The sequence below is a fragment of the Agelaius phoeniceus genome, chromosome 11 (genome assembly GCF_051311805.1).
Source record: "Agelaius phoeniceus isolate bAgePho1 chromosome 11, bAgePho1.hap1, whole genome shotgun sequence".
Classification (NCBI taxonomy): Eukaryota; Metazoa; Chordata; class Aves; order Passeriformes; family Icteridae; genus Agelaius; species Agelaius phoeniceus.
In genome coordinates this window covers 20,901,102-20,919,015 of record NC_135275.1, presented here as the reverse complement: position 1 = coordinate 20,919,015, position 17,914 = coordinate 20,901,102, and the positions used below count along the sequence as shown (strand labels likewise).

The 17,914-nt window shown below is 45.1% G+C and overlaps 1 protein-coding gene across 4 annotated transcripts in view; it reads right to left on the bottom strand.

Annotated features, from left to right (window-relative positions):
- CNTN6 (contactin 6) overlaps window positions 1-15,770 on the bottom strand; it is a 131,339-nt gene extending 115,569 nt beyond the window's left edge. For 3 of the 4 annotated variants that reach the window (XM_077184627.1, XM_077184628.1, XM_054639940.2), the window contains exon 1: window positions 15,334-15,767. The gene's annotated coding sequence lies outside the window, so the exon portion shown is untranslated. Of the gene's footprint in view, window positions 1-15,333 lie in introns of all 4 variants that reach the window. The other variant, XM_077184629.1, reaches the window with a different exon arrangement.
- Window positions 15,771-17,914: the final 2,144 nt, after the last annotated feature.

Below are 17,914 nucleotides of genomic sequence, written 5' to 3'. Positions count from 1 at the left end.
TCCTTTCAAATAAACAGTATCTTTAGTATTTATTATTTTTGCTGCTGCACTTTTACACATCTGGTCCTCCAGCTGGTGGCCTTCACAACACCTTAAAAAAACCAAAAAGGCAATTTCTTTCTCCACTGGACACAAAGAATTCACCAATCCACCAAACTTTCTTCCCAAAGGGGAGGTGGAGTTGAGCAAAACATCCCTGGAGTTTTGGAGTTGGAGAAAAGCTCTTTTGAACCAGGAGGTTCAAGGCTTGGACAAAGGGGACCAGGGCATCCACCTGCCACTCCTGCCTCAGAAATTTCTGGATCAGGGTTAAGATTTGCCAAAAAAAAAAAAAAAAAAAAAAAAAAAAAAAAAATAGAAGTGAAGAAACTGAAGCTAATTTTAGACAAGGACCTGGAAATCTTCCAGATTATTAACAACTGGCTTTCAGCCTGTCAGGAAGTATTAATAGTACCATGAAAGGAAATTATGAACTGTAGATTTCCCCCGAGAGCTGTCAGGAAATATTTGGTTTTTTTAATAGCCATATACTGCAGTGCAGCCATAAATAAAGTGGCCAGGACTAGATCTGGGCTGACCTGGGTGACCATGGATTTAAACCATGATCAGGTGGAATTCTAACCAATATAAATAGGAGCAAGCAGGGCTGCAATTCCAGGGTGACTTTAAGATTAGCTGAACCATCCATGAGCATTATTTTTTGCCCAAGATGAAGGCTGTAATCATTTTATTTGCATTTGTGCATGCAGGGGTGTCAGGAGGGAAAGTTAATTTCAAGGCTTATTGTTTAACAAGTAATGATTCAGTGTGAAATGAGGATCCTTCCCATCCCCTTCCTCCTTGGTGATGCTGCTGCTGTTTATTGCTATCATTTAGAATCTCTTGGATAATGAGGAAAAGGAAGAAAATAATTGGTTGGTTTCTGGATGAAATTGGACTTAATTCAGCATAATCTATGTATTTTAAGAGAGGGGACACAGCCAAGTGGAATAATCAGTGCAGCAAACAGATTGCTTTAATGTCTAGACAGGTTTGAAGATGATCTGGAGATGGGAAGAGGAATACAAATGATTTCCCTCCTCTGCTGGAGCTCCAGAGCTGGGTGCTGGTGGAATGCAGAAGGGGAGGAGGAAGAGGAGGAAGAGGAGGAAGAGGAGGAAGAGGAGGAAGAGGAGGAAGTCCTTTAAACAACACCAAACTGGAGCTCCTGAAGGATCTCCCATGGAAAATCCAGAAGGGTTTGGGTGATCCCAGAGGGATGCCCAGGCACTGGGTGGGTGAAGGGGACGCCCTTTGGGTGCTGCTCCACACCAGCCACGCCAGGCAGGAGGAAGGACAAGGACTGGAATCTGGGAAAGTGCTGGAAATGGATTTGTAGAGCTTTGCAAACATCTCTAGGTACTTTGGGGAAATAGAACAATGAAAGATGCATTGCAATAGGACCCACAAGGGCTGATTTTGGGTGATTGGCTTTATGGCATCTACAGCATGGTGTGGCTAAAGCTGATAGGCCAAGGAACATTTATAGTGTATTGAAATGAAGAAATAGTTGGTTTTTGATTGTGAATTATAACATCTGTATTGTCTCACCCTTCACATGAGACTGAAAATGGAATAAAAGTTTTTAAAACACTTCTCAGTTGCCCCATCTCTGGGTCAGAAAAATACTCAATCCAACAGGAAAGCTTCCCTGCCCAGAGTGAACAGAAATTCCACTGTTCTCCATTAAAATTATTGATTTATTAGGGTTTAACAAATATAAATAGCCATGTCCTTCTTTAACAACTTTAACATTAACCACTGTTTAGATTTTGAGAAGATGGTTGTGTTTCAAGTCAGGGAATAACTTATATACTTTTTCTTTTTTATTTAAATTGGCAATTTGAGAAGAAAACTTGATTATGAGCTGTGAATTTGAGTGTATTGGAGAAGAACATGCCAATGTGAGCTAAATAGAGGTACAACTTCAGAGATTCATTTTATTACAGAGAGTGTCTTGGTGTATATAAAACAAGACTTATGTATTTTTTCCTTTTTATACATTAAACATGTTTTTATTTTTGTTACAAGTTCCATATGAACATCTAAATTCCCTCAAAGTCACTCCAAAGTCATTTCTCATTATCAACTGCGTCAAGTTGCTTGAAATTCATGATGTAATCCTAGGCCTAAAATGAATTGATTTGTGATTATTTGTTGCTCATTAATTAATTCCTTCTGCAGTTCATGCTCTTTCCTAGAACTCATGTATGAGCTGTTTTTACCAGTGGGTAAAAGGAAGAGATAGAGAGAAACATTAATCCATTTTATGACTTTAATTACTATTAGAGGCCTGCTTTGCACATGGCAGATGATTTGTTGGAAATTGATTTTATTCCTGGATAATTGCCCTGCACTCCAAACAAGTCACACACGCAGGGGTTGGTGCATTTGCATCTGCTGGATATGCAGCAGACAATTCCTACAAACCCAGAACAGGTTAGGAAAGCAAAATGTTAGCTGGAATAGTAATCAAGATTTAGGAAAGTTTTCCCTTCCTGGGTACACTAAAGAACTTGAACTTGCTATTCTGCAGGAGCTCTGGGTTTTTAACAGGTAAACAGGGTTGGCTGCTCCAGGGTGAGAGCAGGAAAACCTTGACCTTCATGGAAAAATACAAATTTGTACCAGCTGGCAACCAGGACCAAATCTATTTGGAAGAAGAACTCTTTAAATTTATCTGGTTTATGATAAGAATAATAATTTTACTTAGAGTCTCCTAATACACAGAGAGGTATATTTAGGATGCACTTATTTATGTATGCAGTTATTTAAAATAAATCTATTCTAAAATTCAAAAACGTGAAGGGCTGTGAAAGGCCAGCACTGGATATAAATATTTAGCAAGAGATTTCTCCTGGCAGTGCATTTTTTTTTCCAGAGGCAGAACTTCCTTTTCATTTCTGCTTTGTTTCCTCATCCATTAAACTGGACACTGCAATCTAACAGGATTTTCACCTGTTGCCTTTTAACATCAGCTCTCCAAGGAGCCTCTTTCATCCCCTTCTATTCAGGGCTTTCATTTCCACTCTCTTTATGCACCAAAATATGTTGTTGGAATCACAGAGAATAATTGAGAGGAGCCAATGCCAAATGATCTGTTCTAACACAGAAAAGAAAAAGTGAATTAAGCGCTGCTGTCTCAGCCCAGGCCCTTCTGAGCAGCCCTTGCTTGGCAAAGTCCTGATGCAAACGATTTTCCTGCTTAAGTGGGTGCTGGGGAATCATTGCCATTATTCCCTCACCACCACGGTCCTGAGCACCCAGGAAAAGTGCAGGGAAAACTCAAAATTACCCAGAGAAATCTCCAGAGGGAAAAATCCTGACGGTCTGAATGATGTTATTGTGTCAATTCAAGGGAACTGGTGAAAATTCCATGTTTAGCTGCTTCTCCCTCCCTTCTCATCCCCTGCTGTGTATTTTCCTTTCCACTTTCATGTCCTGTTTCTGTGTTCTTCCCAAGCAGTTCCTTCACCCTTAATCCATTTTGTGTCATTGTGGTGGCACAAGAAGTGAAATTTCTCTGGTTTCATTCCTGCATCAAACTGTTTGTTGTAAACTCCTACAGTTGTTGGTTCAGCAGAATTGAAGAATATCAACATCTGTCTTTCCACTGCAAAGGGGATCTTTCCTCATTCTCTTATCATTCCTTTATCCTTTATCAAAAGCAACTTTTGCCTTTTGGAATCTCTACTAAAGCACATGATTCCACCAAACCTCTTACAAAGGTTGTCCTTTGTTTTAAGTCCAAACCACCACATTTAGAACAAGAAAAAAAAATGTTCTGTCCCAAGAAATCCATGAGTGCATTCATTATCAAGGAGTCACACTTTCATTTTCCACGTGGATAAAAACAAAACAGTTCAACATCCCAAATTTCCCCTTCCTTTTTAAAGGTGCCCAAGATAAATTGCCTTCAAAATCGGAGGCTGGTGATTTAATACTGCTAATATTCCAGAGAAAAATAAGGATTTGTTCAAGGAAAACATTGAATTTAAGGGGTCTTTGGAATTTAAGCTCCCTGCTTCAGGGTCTGTCTAATGCCAGCTTTGTGGAATGGCTACTCCATAGCAGAAATTGCTAATTAACAAATTTTCAGGTGCATTCTTTGCTGTAGGATCACTCTCATATCAGCTGAAAAAGATGGATTTAGGTGTTTTGCTGAATTTGGGCTACATATTAAAAGGGAAAAGAAAATCCTTTGATTTGTAGTTTGATTGGTAAACCTGAACAGTGAAACCCCCATGGTCACATCCCTCCTTCCTCTCTGGGAGAGATGCAACCTCTGGGATGAGGATCTAAAATATTTAACAATAAAGTTTCATCTCCAAATCTGTTTTTTGAGCTCTCAGGAAGCTGTGCTGGTTATGCCCCATTTCAGAGAGGTTCAGACCAGTTCCACACCAGCACTGACACCAGTTCAGAGCCACCTCTGGAGCCTTGGCCAACCCCAACCTGCTGCTTCACCAGGACTACCAAACCCATCCCACCAGCTGCAGAAAAAACACTGTAAAAGCCTCATTTCCAGCTCACATCCCTGCAATCTGCTCCATCATCGAGTTTCTACACATTTCCTTGGAGCTGCTGTGGTAAAATCCCCAAATAGAGTTTGGTCTCTAATGGGCTTTAAAGTGTTTCTGGTTTAGAGGGAGAGACTGAGGAGGATCCTGAAGTGAAGTGTCTGCACTTTGTCAAGCTCATCACACCTTCCCTGGAGTTCTGCTCTTAATAATGCAGATTGTTTCCTGGATACTGCAGCTCTTCCCCAACTTCTTGTCATGCTCGTGTCTGATTGTGCTCATAAATTCCTCTAATAACTGCTGCTGGTGTCACTCTGTGTCACTCCCAGCCTTGGCTCGCTCCCTCTCGCAGCCCAGCCTCTGTTACAGGTTCAGCAAGAGTTTAGGAGATTGAATGGAGATGATAAGAAGGATATGGCCCTGCTTTGCAGTCTCAAAAACATCCATTTACTGGTGCTGATCTAAATAATGGACTATTTCTCTTTTTCCCATGGCACATAAAACAATGGTGTTGCCTCATAATGACACAAATCCATTTTTTTTTTTCACCACTGCTGTGCTAAGAGCAACACACAGATTGTGCCTATTCCTCTCTTGGTCTGCCCCTCTCACAAAAATCTGTCATCCTTTAAGGGAAATAGCAAGTCTGGGGTCTGAAGGGATCCACTCTGTGGCATTCACACTTTCTGAAACATTTCTTTGCCCAGGATTTTTCTCCTGGGAAACTGAGAAGCCTCAGAGAAAAATAAAAACAAATATTATCTCATTTGCTTCTCCTGTGTTGTGCTCACATGTGGAATGTGTTTGGGGATTGTTTGCCCTCAGGTGATTGTTTCATTGGGTTTTCCTGTGGGTTATTTTCACTCTTTGGCCAATCAGGGCCAAGCTGTGTGGGAACTCTGGAAGGAGTCACAAGCTTTCATTATTTTCTTTTTATCCTTCTGTCTGTATCCTTTCTGTATTCTTTAGTATAGTATAGCATTCTTTAATATAATATACTATCATAAAATAATAAATTAGCCTTCTGAGAACATGGAGTCAAATTCATCATTCCTTCCTTCATCACAATACCACCATCTTTAGATTTTCTTTCTTTTGTAAGCAAATAAAAAAAAAGTTCATCACCACATACTTCAATTCCTTTACCCAGGCAAATCCCACAGCCACAACTGCACTGTGTGGAGGGGAAATCACCCAGGAATTAATGGAGATAATAAGCAGCATGCAAGGGCTGGTCCAGCCCAGGGAAAGGGAAACACATCCCACTGATTTCAGCAAGATTTAGATCACATTCCCCGAGATTGGAGCTTCACTTAACTTATGAGACAGCCTCAAATTGGCTTTTACTCTGTGTGTATCTCCAGGTCAGTGCACTCATACTTCAAGCAGGACCTACTGAGTAAAAGCTCCTTTTATGTTTGTGTGTTTGGCTCCAAAAAATAAAACATAAAAAAGAAAGGTCGCATTTGCTCCCGAGTTTTCCTCCTTTGCTTTGAAATTGCACTGGGAAAAATGATGTTGTGTACAGGCCAAAGGATATTGCAGAGAGAAAAGTTGTATTAGAGAAAGAACATCTTAGTCATAAGCACCAGGCACTGCAGTGAATTTCCTCACTGGGGTGGGGATCGTTCTTCCTGAGAGCCTTCCCAGCCCTCCTGATCCCAATCACCAAAGCCAAGCTGATCTCTCTTTGAGCAGCCCCCAGGCTGCTGCTCAGACTTCCTTCCCTTCCCTCCATCACTCACATCCAGCAGGAAATTCCTGCTGAATATAATAGGAAATAAACAGAGTGTGCAGCTACACCTGAACATCTCTTCTACACTCATCCTGTCTCAAGCTTCATACCCTCATCATTTTCGTGGATTACTTTTTATGATATTATCTGATATTATCAACTGTGACATCCATGTGGCCAACCTGGGCAGCCACAGGCTTGGTGGAAATAAAAGTTGTCCCTTCAAGAAGATTCCAGGCAGTTTGTTTCTGTTTTCTTTGGTCTCATTAGGCTGCCACCACAAGATTAATGGTTTGGGTTAAGAGTAATTTAGTTTTTTGGCACAATAGGTATAAAAGGTTATTCCTTCCTATGCCCTCCTCACATAAAACCTGCCTTAAAAAAAGCAAAGTCTTTATGTCTCAATAAACAGAAGCCACAGAGAAATTGTGTAACAAATTACATATTGGATAACCATCTATAAAATTTTATTGGCTTATGAAGTTTGCATTGATTTGAATTTTACCCAAAGCATTACTGCTCCTCCAAAACACTGAAATAAAAGCAGAACAGAAACATCCATTAGGGTTTTTCTTTAACAGTGAAACACCTCTGCAGAATGTGAATTCCTGGGAACAGCCTGGAGATCCCCTGCCCCTGCCCTGTGTGTGGCTCAGAAGAGATCAGCTCCTCCTGCTCGTTCCAAGCCCAGCCTGGGCTGGAAGTGCCTCGGAGTCTCTGTGGTCAGGATGACCCCAAGGTGTGTCAGAGACTCTCTGTTCCCAACCTGGCAGCTGAGGAAGGAGTCAGGATTCTCCTGTTCTGGTTCTCAGGGTTGTTTATTTGCTGTTATCTATAACATCCTTTCCCTGACCTGCTGAGGTCTGTCCAGCAGGTCAGTCTGTGGCACACTGACCACCTCAGGGCAGTGCTATCTTTTTATACTAAAAACTACATGTAGATTATTTACAATAATTTTCCAATACCTATCACCTATGTTAGACAGTGATTTTCTACTCTAAAAAGTGCCACCATCACCCAGAAGATGGAGGCCAAGAAGAAGAAGGAAGAAGGACAAGGCACACCCAAATCCCTCCATCCTGGCTTCTGAACCCCCATTCTAAAAACTCAAAATTCTCCTTTTCTATCTCATAACAAACTAACTATCATTCTACTTAAACTTTCCTGGCTTGTGAACCCTCACAGAAGGTTGGTAATTGTTTTTTCCAAGGGCTAAAATGGAAGGCGCAGTTGGTTTTGACTCCATGCCAAAGTCTCTGAGCTCCCTGCTAGGGTCCTGAGTCCTCCAGGGCAGCCAGAGGAATGTCCTGGGTTCTGACAGAGTGCAGAGTTAGGCTGGGCTTTAGAGGAAAGCAGGAGTTTAACCCAAAGCTCTGGTGGTGCAGGGACACCTTCCTGGAGGCATCTCCGGCACCTTGGGCTGTGCAGGGCTGGCCCTGGATGCTCCCTAAATCCCTCCCATTCTGCATTCTCTGATTTCATGGCCTCACAAACGCTTCCTCACCTGCTTTTTTTGTTCCCTCAAAGCATTGCTTTTGCCTCTGTGGGTTTCAGTGAGAGGTTTTATGGTTTACTCACACTCCAGCGAGCCCAACAGGGCCCCCTGGTTGGTCAGGGCTGGGCTTTTATTTTTGGGTATTGCTGCTGCTTCCCTGGCTGCTCAACCCACGCCCTCAGCATCCTCCAACAAAGCAGTTTCCTGCTAATTCCTTTCAGGGCTTAGCTGGATTTGGAATCAATCTTGCTGAGAAAGTCAGCCAGACAAAGAGGTAAAATCGTGACAGGCTTAGTCATTTTTATTTTGCCTGAATCAGGGAGAAAGGTGCTTTTCTTCTCAGTTCTTGCACTTCAAATGTAACTTTCATTCTGCTAATTTTTGACAGAAATTTGATTTTGGGGCTGTCTCACCTGTGTCTTCCAAATCAATTCCTTGAATCCCAAACCCAAACTTTAATATCATCCATTATTCAACACCTTCAGTAAGACTTAGTTGAAAATGAGTAATCTCTGAGTAAAGCTGTGCAATTAATGCTGAAATACCTCAAGTACAGAGGAATTCCAAACAGCACTCCCCACAGCTTTCCCCAGAGCATCCCAAAATGCCTCTGAAGTCTCTTGTCACCAGGATTTCCCTGAGATTCAGTGGTAGATCCTGGCTCACCTTAGCGGCCATTTTGCATTAAAGTGAAAAAAATCTTTTCCCTGTAAATTTAATTCCACACCAGCTCTTCTTCCACTGAGCTTTGCCCACTTTGCTCTATCATTTTTATTACTCCTTAATTTGCCATATCAATTATTCCATGGCTGCTGCTCCCAACCACAGCCTCACTCTCACTGTGGAAGGGCTTTTCACACCCTGGACTTTCCCTTCTCCTTGAGGTATTTTTTGGGCTGCCTTTGGACAAACCTTCCACTTTGGCAGCCTTTTCATTCTTTGTAGCTCCAACAGCCTGTGTTTTATTTGGAAACATTGCATTTACTACATTCTAAAGTGGCCATTATTGTTCAGCTGTGCTCACCACCGCTCTCCTTTCCCTCCGCTCTCTTTCCAGCTGCTTTCCCAACTTATCCAGCGTGTCCAGGCTCACTTATCCCTGCCTGTACCAGATACAGCACAGTTATGCTTCTTCCCCCGAGCTCAGTGTCCTCAGAGGAGTATTTAGGTTAAGAACAGTTTATTCCTGGCTGGAACTGCAGCAATTGTGAGCAGGTTCATAAGCCAGGATTCTCCTTTGCTCCAGGCAGCTGAGTGAGAGCTGAGGTGATGGCTCAGATGGAGTCAGACCTGGATGGAGAGGGGGATGGAGCAGCCCTGGCACCATGTTTGGGGCATGGCAGCAGCACAGGGGGTGGGTAATCCTATTAACAAGCAGGAAAAAATATGGAAAAGTGGCCAAATGGTGTATTAAACATGCAGCTCTGTGCTCAGCACACAGGGAACAGGAAGGGCTGTGTGAGACCTGAGCAGGAGCTGGACTCAGCCCCAGGGAGCCCCACATGAGCAAGGGCATTTCACAGAATCCTGGGATTCTGAGCCTGGAAAATCCTTCTGAGATCAGCCAGTGCCCAATCCCCACCTTGTCCCCAGCCCAGAGCTCTGAGCTCCACCTCCAGCCCTTCCTGGGACACCTCCAGGGATGGGGGCTGCATTTCCTGACTCTTCCTCACCTCCAGGGATGGGGGTTCCACCTCCTCACCCTTCCTCACCTCCAGGGATGGGGGCTGCATTTCCTGACTCTTCCTCACCTCCAGGGATGGGGGCTGCATCTCCTGACCCTTCCTCACCTCCAGGGATGGGGGCTCCACCTCCTGACTCTTCCTCACCTCCAGGGATGGGGGCTGCATCTCCTGACCCTTCCTCACCTCCAGGGATGGGGGCTGCATCTCCTGACCCTTCCTCACCTCCAGGGATGGAGGCTCCACCTCCTGACTCTTCCCCACCTCCAGGGATGGGGGTTCCACCTCCTCACTCTTCTTCACCACACCTCCAGCCTGGCACAGGTGATTTTCCTGGCAATTTTTGCTCAGACTTTAGCCTGACTTTATCCTGCTCGAAATCTGCTTGGTACTTAAAAAGCAACAACGAATATTTGGAGCACACTCAGCTCTACAGGAATTCTCTCATTTTTTAAAAAAAAGGAGCCTGTTTCTTTTTATGTGAAGTTTTTCAGAGGATCACAGAACACTTTGAATTGGAAAAGACCATAGTCTTGTCCCAACCCCCTTCCATGGGCAGGGACACCTTTAAGCCCAGGTTTTGCAAAGGAATTCATGAAAAACTGAAACACAGATTTCTCTTGTAAGATCCCTCTGACAAGCCTTTCCCCTGTGGCTCTGCCCTCACAGACAGATGGGAATGCAGCTGCCCAGGCATTAGAGTTTTATACCAAATATTGGTTTGTTTTTTTGGTTTTTTTTTGATTTTGGGGTGGGAAAATTGAGCCAGGACAGAAAATACAAACCTAACTGATGGATTTGGTGTGTTCAGGGAAGAAATAGACCTGTACCTCCAGCAGTTGTGCTGTAGCACTGAAAGGAGAGGGTTAAAGATAATATTTATGGCTTTTAGCTTTGTGTGATAGCTCCAGAAAGGGCTGGGTGACCTCTGTGGAGAGGCTGCAGCAATGTGTCACCACTAATGATATCAGTGCTGAGGGAAAGGTGGCAGTTTAAGTGACTTTAACAGGGGTAAAACCTCTAACCCGCTGTGCAGCCCAAGTGCTCCCTCTAAACCAGCAGACAAAACAATTTCTGGGAGAGAAATTCCCTCTCTGGGGCCTGCAGAGCTTCCCTGCTATTACCAACCAAAGGAAAACAACCCCATCCGTGGGGAAAGGAGGGAAATGAGCAGAACAGGTCAGTGTGAGGAGAGTCTGGGTGTGCAGTGCCAGGGACAATGCCAGTGCCAGGGGTAAAACAGGGTAAAACAGCTCCAGGGTTGTCCCCCTTTAAAGCATCAGGGGCAGTGGAACAGTGGCTGCCAGCTGATGGATCAGAGGAGGGAAACTGAGGCACGAGGGAGAACCAGCGGCTCTGCAGGATGGAGGTCGCGGTGTGGGTGCCCAGTGTGGCTCTGTGCAGAATTTTGGGTTTGTTTTCCTTTCCTTGGCTCCAGGACAAGCTCCTTGGAAGCTGCAACGCCCTGGGAAAGGCAGGGATTCACAGATCCAGTGCTCACCAGCCCAAATTCTGTCCTGACTGAGGGTTTTCAGCTGAGGGGTGGGACACGGGGTAGCCCATGTGACACAGCTCTCTCATTTAGCTGATAAAAATCTCCACCTTATCTGGCTTCCTTTCCAAATGGAGGGAGTACAATTTCCAGGGAGGTTTGCTCTGGTCCCGCTGCTTTTGTAATTTCATGGTAGGATTATCAGAAACTGCTGGAAGAGATGAAGTTGCAGAAACTTCTGTGCTTTTAATCCCCATTGCTCTCACCAAAGGCACCACTCGTGTTCTGCACACACCAAAGTGGCTGAGGGAGCGTCTGGGAGAAATGGATTCGAATGGCTGAAGAGCATCAGGGATTCAGGAGCAGTGCCAAGCATTCTGTGATCCATTCCTGCTGTCCTGACCCCACAACAGACCAGGCAGTGGGAAAGGTGTGTTTGAAGCAGAAATAATCACTGAATGTCTGAAAATTCATTCATTTCAGTGAGAAACTTGGTGCAGAACTTCGTCCCAGCCTGGTTCTACATTCCCAGTGTGAATCACAGGGATGGGAATTAAAATCAGGTACACATTCGGTATTTACACTCCTTTCTGCAGCAGAGGATCCTTGTTTTCCAGACAGTCTCTCCCCATTTAATAAGAGATAAGTTTATAAGTTTAATAAGAGAATTTTAATAAAAGATTTTAATTTTAATAAAAGATTCCTTGCAGGCACCCCCACAAAGAGGGATTTGGGATCCTCATGCTTTGGTTGCAGCCATGGGAGAGCTGAATTCATTACTAAATATAAAGCATTTATATTTTTTCTGAAGAATCTCATTAAAAAATTGGATCTTATTGGTGATCAAATCAGGGTGTGCTGAAGAGAAGGAAGGATTTATAGTGGGAAAAGTAGGCAGAATGTTTTTATTTGTTTGAGCTGCCTCTGGTGGGAGCTGGATCAGAACCCCAGGGAGGGTTTTTGTGTACCTGGGTCATTCATGTTTGGATATAGCCAATAAAACCAGTTCCTGGGAAGCCAATTCCACTCCTTTCCATATTATTATGTTGTGCCAAGAGCAAGGACAGAACACAGCTTCTCTCATCATTCTGATGTTTTCCATCTCCTTTAACAAGAGCATTACAGCAGACGCTGTCAGGAATTTTAATAAAACAAACTGCCTTTCTGACTCACTTGGTCCTTTCCTTCTGGTCTTCATAGGCTAAAAATACATCTGAGGGTGTGAGTGAGGGAAATTGTTCTTCTTCTCCCCAGCTCCTTCCTCCCCATCCCTCTCTCTGTGTTCCCCTCAGCACTCTGGAGTTGGAACTCTTACAGGAAACCCAGAACACAAACACCCCCAAAATTAATGAAGAGATGAGATCTAATAGTGAAATTTCTTGGGTTGGAAGGGACCTTAAAGCTCATCCCATCCCACCCTGCCATGGCAGGGACACCTCCCACTGCCCCAGGTGCTCCAAGCCCCAGTGTCCAGCCTGGCCTTGGGCACTGCCAGGGATGCAGGGGCAGCCCCAGCTGCTCTGGAATTCCATCCCAGCCCCTTCCCACCCCAACAGGGAACAATTCCTGCCCAATATCCCATCTAAACCTATTCTTTCCCAGTGGGAGCCATTCCCTGTGCCATTCCCTCCATCCCTCGTCCCCAGGCCCTCTCCAGCTCTCCTGGAGCCCCTTCAGGAAGGGCATTGAGACAGATCAATCATTTTCCCCAAACATTTTGGGAAGAAGCCCCTATGCCCTCAAGAATAAAAGCAGCAGGAAGTGCTGAGCAGCTGCTCCTCACCCAGCAGGAAAAGCCACAGCTGGAGCCTCTGCACCAGGAGCTCCTTGGAGGAGAGGAGACAGAGCTGAGAGCACAAAGGTATGGAAAAATCCCAGTTTTTCCTCACTGCTTCTGCCCCAGCCTCTGAAACTGAGCAGTTCAAGTCCCCAAGAGGGATTCTTGTGCAGAAATGTCTTGCTGGCTCGTTGCTCTGTGCTGACCTGGTGTGTTTAGCACTTTCCTAGCTCCAGGTAGGGTTGCCATAGCTCTGATGCTCTGTCTCACACTTGTGTGGTTTTTTATTCCTCCAAAAGATGGGGAATTGTTAAGCACAGTGCCCAGATCTATTTTGGTTGGGGTTGTTTACTGTGATTAGGGCACTTGAAGATGCTTTGTTCTCTTTTTAAGGTGTTCATTTTTTTCCTTGAATATTCTGCACTTGTGGAAAGCCTTTGTGTAAATAGAGACTTGTGGAGCCTGGTCGTTTTTGGCTGCAAACAGGGTCACCCAATCACCTAAATTCTGCTGTGCCTGGGGTTTTTTGTGTGTCCCAGGGATGGTTTTTGCCAGGCAGGGAGTTGTAGCTGTAAAACTGTGCCTGAATTTCTTTGTGTCTCCACTTCTCCTGGAGACAGACGAAGTTACAAATTTCCCCAAGCACAGAGTTATGGCCAGCCTGAATTCAGCCCTTGGGAAGAAGGAATAAATGATTTTTTTTTTTGGGCCAGACTTGCTGGTTTTCCTCCTCTGCAAGAGCCTCCCCTGCTGCAGAAACAGGGTGAGAGGCTGGGGACAAGCAGGGCACCATTAAGATGGTTTTTGTGTCTTTTTGTCCCTGAGGAAGGTGAGCAGAGGCCAATCTGTGGCAATCTTCTGCAATAAACTCAGTTTTTAACAGAAGGAATACTGTAACATGCAGTTTTGGGGAGGAAAATACAAATTTGATGCTGTTTCATAGAGCTGATCCATCCCCACATACTCACAACATATCTTCTAATGAAAATTCTCAGTTCAAACACAAACAGTGCTTTGAGCCACCCAGCTTTGTGTTTCAAGGCCCCTTGGGCACACTGGCACCTTGTTCTGTGAGGGAAATACTTGCTCCAATGGCAAGAAATTAATTTTAGGGTAGCTTATTATGCACCACAAACCTTTTTAATAGTGGCCATAAAGCTGGAAGCAAAGGAAAAGAGACATGGCTCCTGCTTGATTTAAAGCACTTAGGTTGTTATGGATAATTTATAATTTTATCCTCGGCATGGAAGGTAAAACTTGTAATCCATGGCCAGCAGTACCTCACCAGCATCTGAAACCCACAGCTGCAAACATTGGGGGGTTTTATTTTTCTTTTTTTCCGCGATAAAGTGTGATCTATGGTTGTTGCTGACTTCATGGAGGTACTGATTTGGGACTTTTTAGTGTCATAAAACCCACGAAGCAGAGACTTGTGGAATGTGAAACACTGACACAGTGCCTCTGGAGCACCACAGGCAAAGCTGGCTGATGGAGATGGGTTATTTGTGGGGATTTGTGGTGCCTGGAATTACAAACACTGCAGGGTTTAGTGGCACACACTGAAAAATCCTCAGAACTTTCAGGACTTTGTGTGGAAGTCACAAGTCTCCTCTGCTTGGGGGAGAAAAACAAAAGGGGAGGTGGAATTGCTGCTTCAAGGGGTAAATATTTGGATTTTGACTCACAATATTTATCTGCAAAGGGTTGCAGTGCTGATAAAAGGACAAGTAACTCTTACTTGCAGAGTGTTTGCATCTTGCTTGATCATTCAGCTCCATAAGTGCTGCAGGAAATTGTCAGCTTGGAGCATCCTGCTCCTGCAAAAGCTGCTGGAGGAGACCCTCTCCATGTGCAACAACCCTCTGAAGCCAAGGATTCACCCCAAAAGCACCATGGGAATGTCTGATTCAACAGAAACTTCTAGTCAGGCACTTGCTTCTGGAAGCACAGACTTCCCAAACTTTTGATAAAGTATCACATCCTTTAAAGCTGTGTCATGCAGTGTAAATAAATAACAACACCCAAACTAACGCTCCTGCAGGTCCGTGGGTGCAGACCCGAAGTTCAGCACAGGCTCTGAACTTGCCTTATATTTTCCTCTGATGATTCAAATGAGCAACAGGGAAAAAAAACTTTCCTTTTAGGACTTACCTACATTTCCCTGCAGATTTATATTTATTGCTTTTCCACCTGCAGCCGGCAGAAATGAGGTTAGGCTCTCATTACCCACTCCAGCTTTTCATATGCTGCAGAAAGTCATCTGGAAGTGCCAGAATTAGCACTGTCATGCTCTGTGTGCCCGTTTCACTGCAGCAGGGAGCTGTGAGAGCCTCAGTGATGCACCTGTGGTGCCTGTGGCCAGCGCAGTCTGGGCTCTGCTCGCCTCGCCCTCACTCGCATACAAATCCATCCCACACCTCCTTTCCTGCCCAGAACGCGCCCGTTTGCAGCATCAGCCATTTCCAGGCACGCAGGAGAAATAAAGCAGCCAGTTTTCCCCCTTCTCTTCCCCTTATGCAAATGAAAAGGAGCGAGGAAGGATAAAAACCCAGCCCCATCCACACCGCGGCAGCCGGCGCGCTCCTGTACTCACAGAGCAGGGACGTGGCTCGGGGTCTCCACAGCCTCCTGCAGGACTCTTTGGAGCTCTGAGCAAGGCAGGGCGCTCAGCGAGGCAGAACGGAGCCGTGTGGAAGCTCTGTGCAGCTGGGAGATGATGGAACTGTTTTCCCAGCTGGGACCACGAGCCTTTTATCCGCGCAGCGTTGCGTGGCTCTTCCCCGGTGCCGAGCGTGAAACGCGCTGCCTTCCCCACGCCGCTCCAGCCAGAGCCCACACAATTAGTGCCTCAATCAGACAAACAGCTCCTGCAGTTTGTGCATAGCCCTGTCTGGAAATTGGGGATGTATAAAAATCAGCTCTGCCTGGCTCATCCTTCAGGAAAGCTGAGCGAGCGAAAGCGCAGCTGTCAGAGCGGAGCATGAAAGATTAAATGTGCTCTTGCTGTTCCTCTCATACAAATATGAGCTCCTGTCAGGTAATCACAAACCTCTCTCCTCAAAAACTGGGTCACTGCACTGGGCTTAGGTTTGGAACAGGAGTGGGAATAGTTTTGTTTGGTCCTGGCCCCCACAAGCGGGTCCTGAACGCTGTCAGACTCCTCTTGTGGGGTGGGAGCTGTCATTGAACCCCATCCCGGCCCTGAGTGACCTCTGCAAACACTCAACTGCCCCTTCCCATGTCACATATTGAACACATTTAAATTTAAAAAGGGAGGGGAGACTTGCTTGTCTAAAGAAGCACAGACATAAATTCTGATTGAACTTCAAACCTTCTTGGATTTCCATTTTCCCCCTTGGGACTGCTTCAGCAGAGAAAAGGCAGAGCCAGGCAGGGGAGTCCCCTTCCCTTAGTGAGAAAAGTTACTTGAATTTATCACCGAGTTCCAGAATGGAAGGACCTTAAAGCCCATCCAGTGAGTGTGGGCAGGGACACCTTCCACCATCTCAGGATTTTCCAAGCCCAACCTGGCCTCGGGCACTGCCAGGGATCCAGGGAATTCCAGGTGCTCTGCACTTCCAGCAGATCCCAGGCACTGCCAGCTGCTCTGGGAATTCCACCCCAGCCAGGAATTCCCAATTCCCAATCTCCCATCCATCCCTGCCCTCTGGCACTGGAAGCCATTCCCTGGGTCCTGTCCCTCCATGCCCTGTCCCAAGCCCCTCTCCAGCTCTCCTGGAACCTTCTCTGATGGCATTGGGAGCACCTCAGCTGTGTTGCTCTGCTCCTTGGGCTGGGGAATGGGGACAGCAGGACACGGAGCCCCTGGAATGTGCCCACAGGTGCCCAGCAGCCCCTGCCAGCCCCATCCAGAGCTCTCCCCCTGATTAACATAAACAATTTTGCACTTTCTTCCTGTGAGCTTCTCAAATGAGCTTTACTGACAATTAATTAAGCCTTGCAGCACCTTCTAAAGGAGATAGGCATTATAATTAGCAGCTCCATCTTTAATTAGGAATAAAATTTAAAATGGAATTTTAGGTATTTCCTCATTAAAATTTTCTTCTAAATAATTACGGGGCTTTTTCTAAGTGGTATCAAGAGTAAATAGACTAAAAGTTGCTTGCAACAGATTAGCCCAAGCTTCTTGTAGCCAATTTTAAAAGTTTATTAAAAATTTTCCCTTTTCTATGTCAAAACAAAAGAATTTCCTTATGCCTTTCTTATCGAACAAGATTGGGAACAGAATTTTTCAGTTGCTGAGGAAATTAATGCTGTTAAACCTTTTCAATTTCCAACCAAGAGTGTAAAAAATATATATATATATTTTAGAAATATTTCTCCAAAAAGTGAATTGTTCACTTCAAGATTTCTGTGGAGCCAGGCTGGGAGAGCTGGACAGGAGAAGCTCCAGGGAGAGCTCAGAGCCCCTGGCAGGGCCTGAAGGGGCTCCAGGAGAGCTGCAGAGGGACTGGGGACAAGGGATGGAGGGACAGGGAATGGTTCCCAGTGCCAGAGGGCAGGGATGGATGGGACATTGGGAATTGGGAATGCCTGGCTGGGAGGATGGGGAGGCCCTGAAATGGAATTGCCAGAGCAGCTGGGGCTGCCCCTGGGTCCCTGGCAGTGCCCAAGGCCAGGCTGGACACTGGGGGGGACATTCCACAGCCTGGGACAGTGGGAGGTGTCCCTGCCATGGCAGGGGTGGCACTGGAGGGGATTTAAGGTCCCTCCCAACCCAAACCATTCTGTGGTCTCATTTTTTTTCATTCAACAAAGACTGTAACGCTTCTGTGGCTGAATTTTGAACTCCTGAACATCTGAATTTTCTTTTTATTAGAACTTGTAAAGTTCTGATTTAGATTTTTTCTGAACTATCTTATACCCTAATAAAGATTCTGCCCATATATTTGAGAAATGACACAGAAAGTGGTGATAAATTTGAATATCAAGCCAGTCTTTTCCTAGAGGTCAGGATAAAACATTTGCATGTTACCAAAATTTTGCGGCTTTGCCTGGTACCCTGTCAAAACAAAAATTCATTGAGATCAGCATTTCTTTGTCAAAGATTTTGCTTTGAAGAATTGTGATATTCTATCAGAAAAAAAAAGAAAATCACATGTGGTGTTCACAGGGGTCCCAGGACGAGGGAAGAGATGAGAATCTTGACTCCA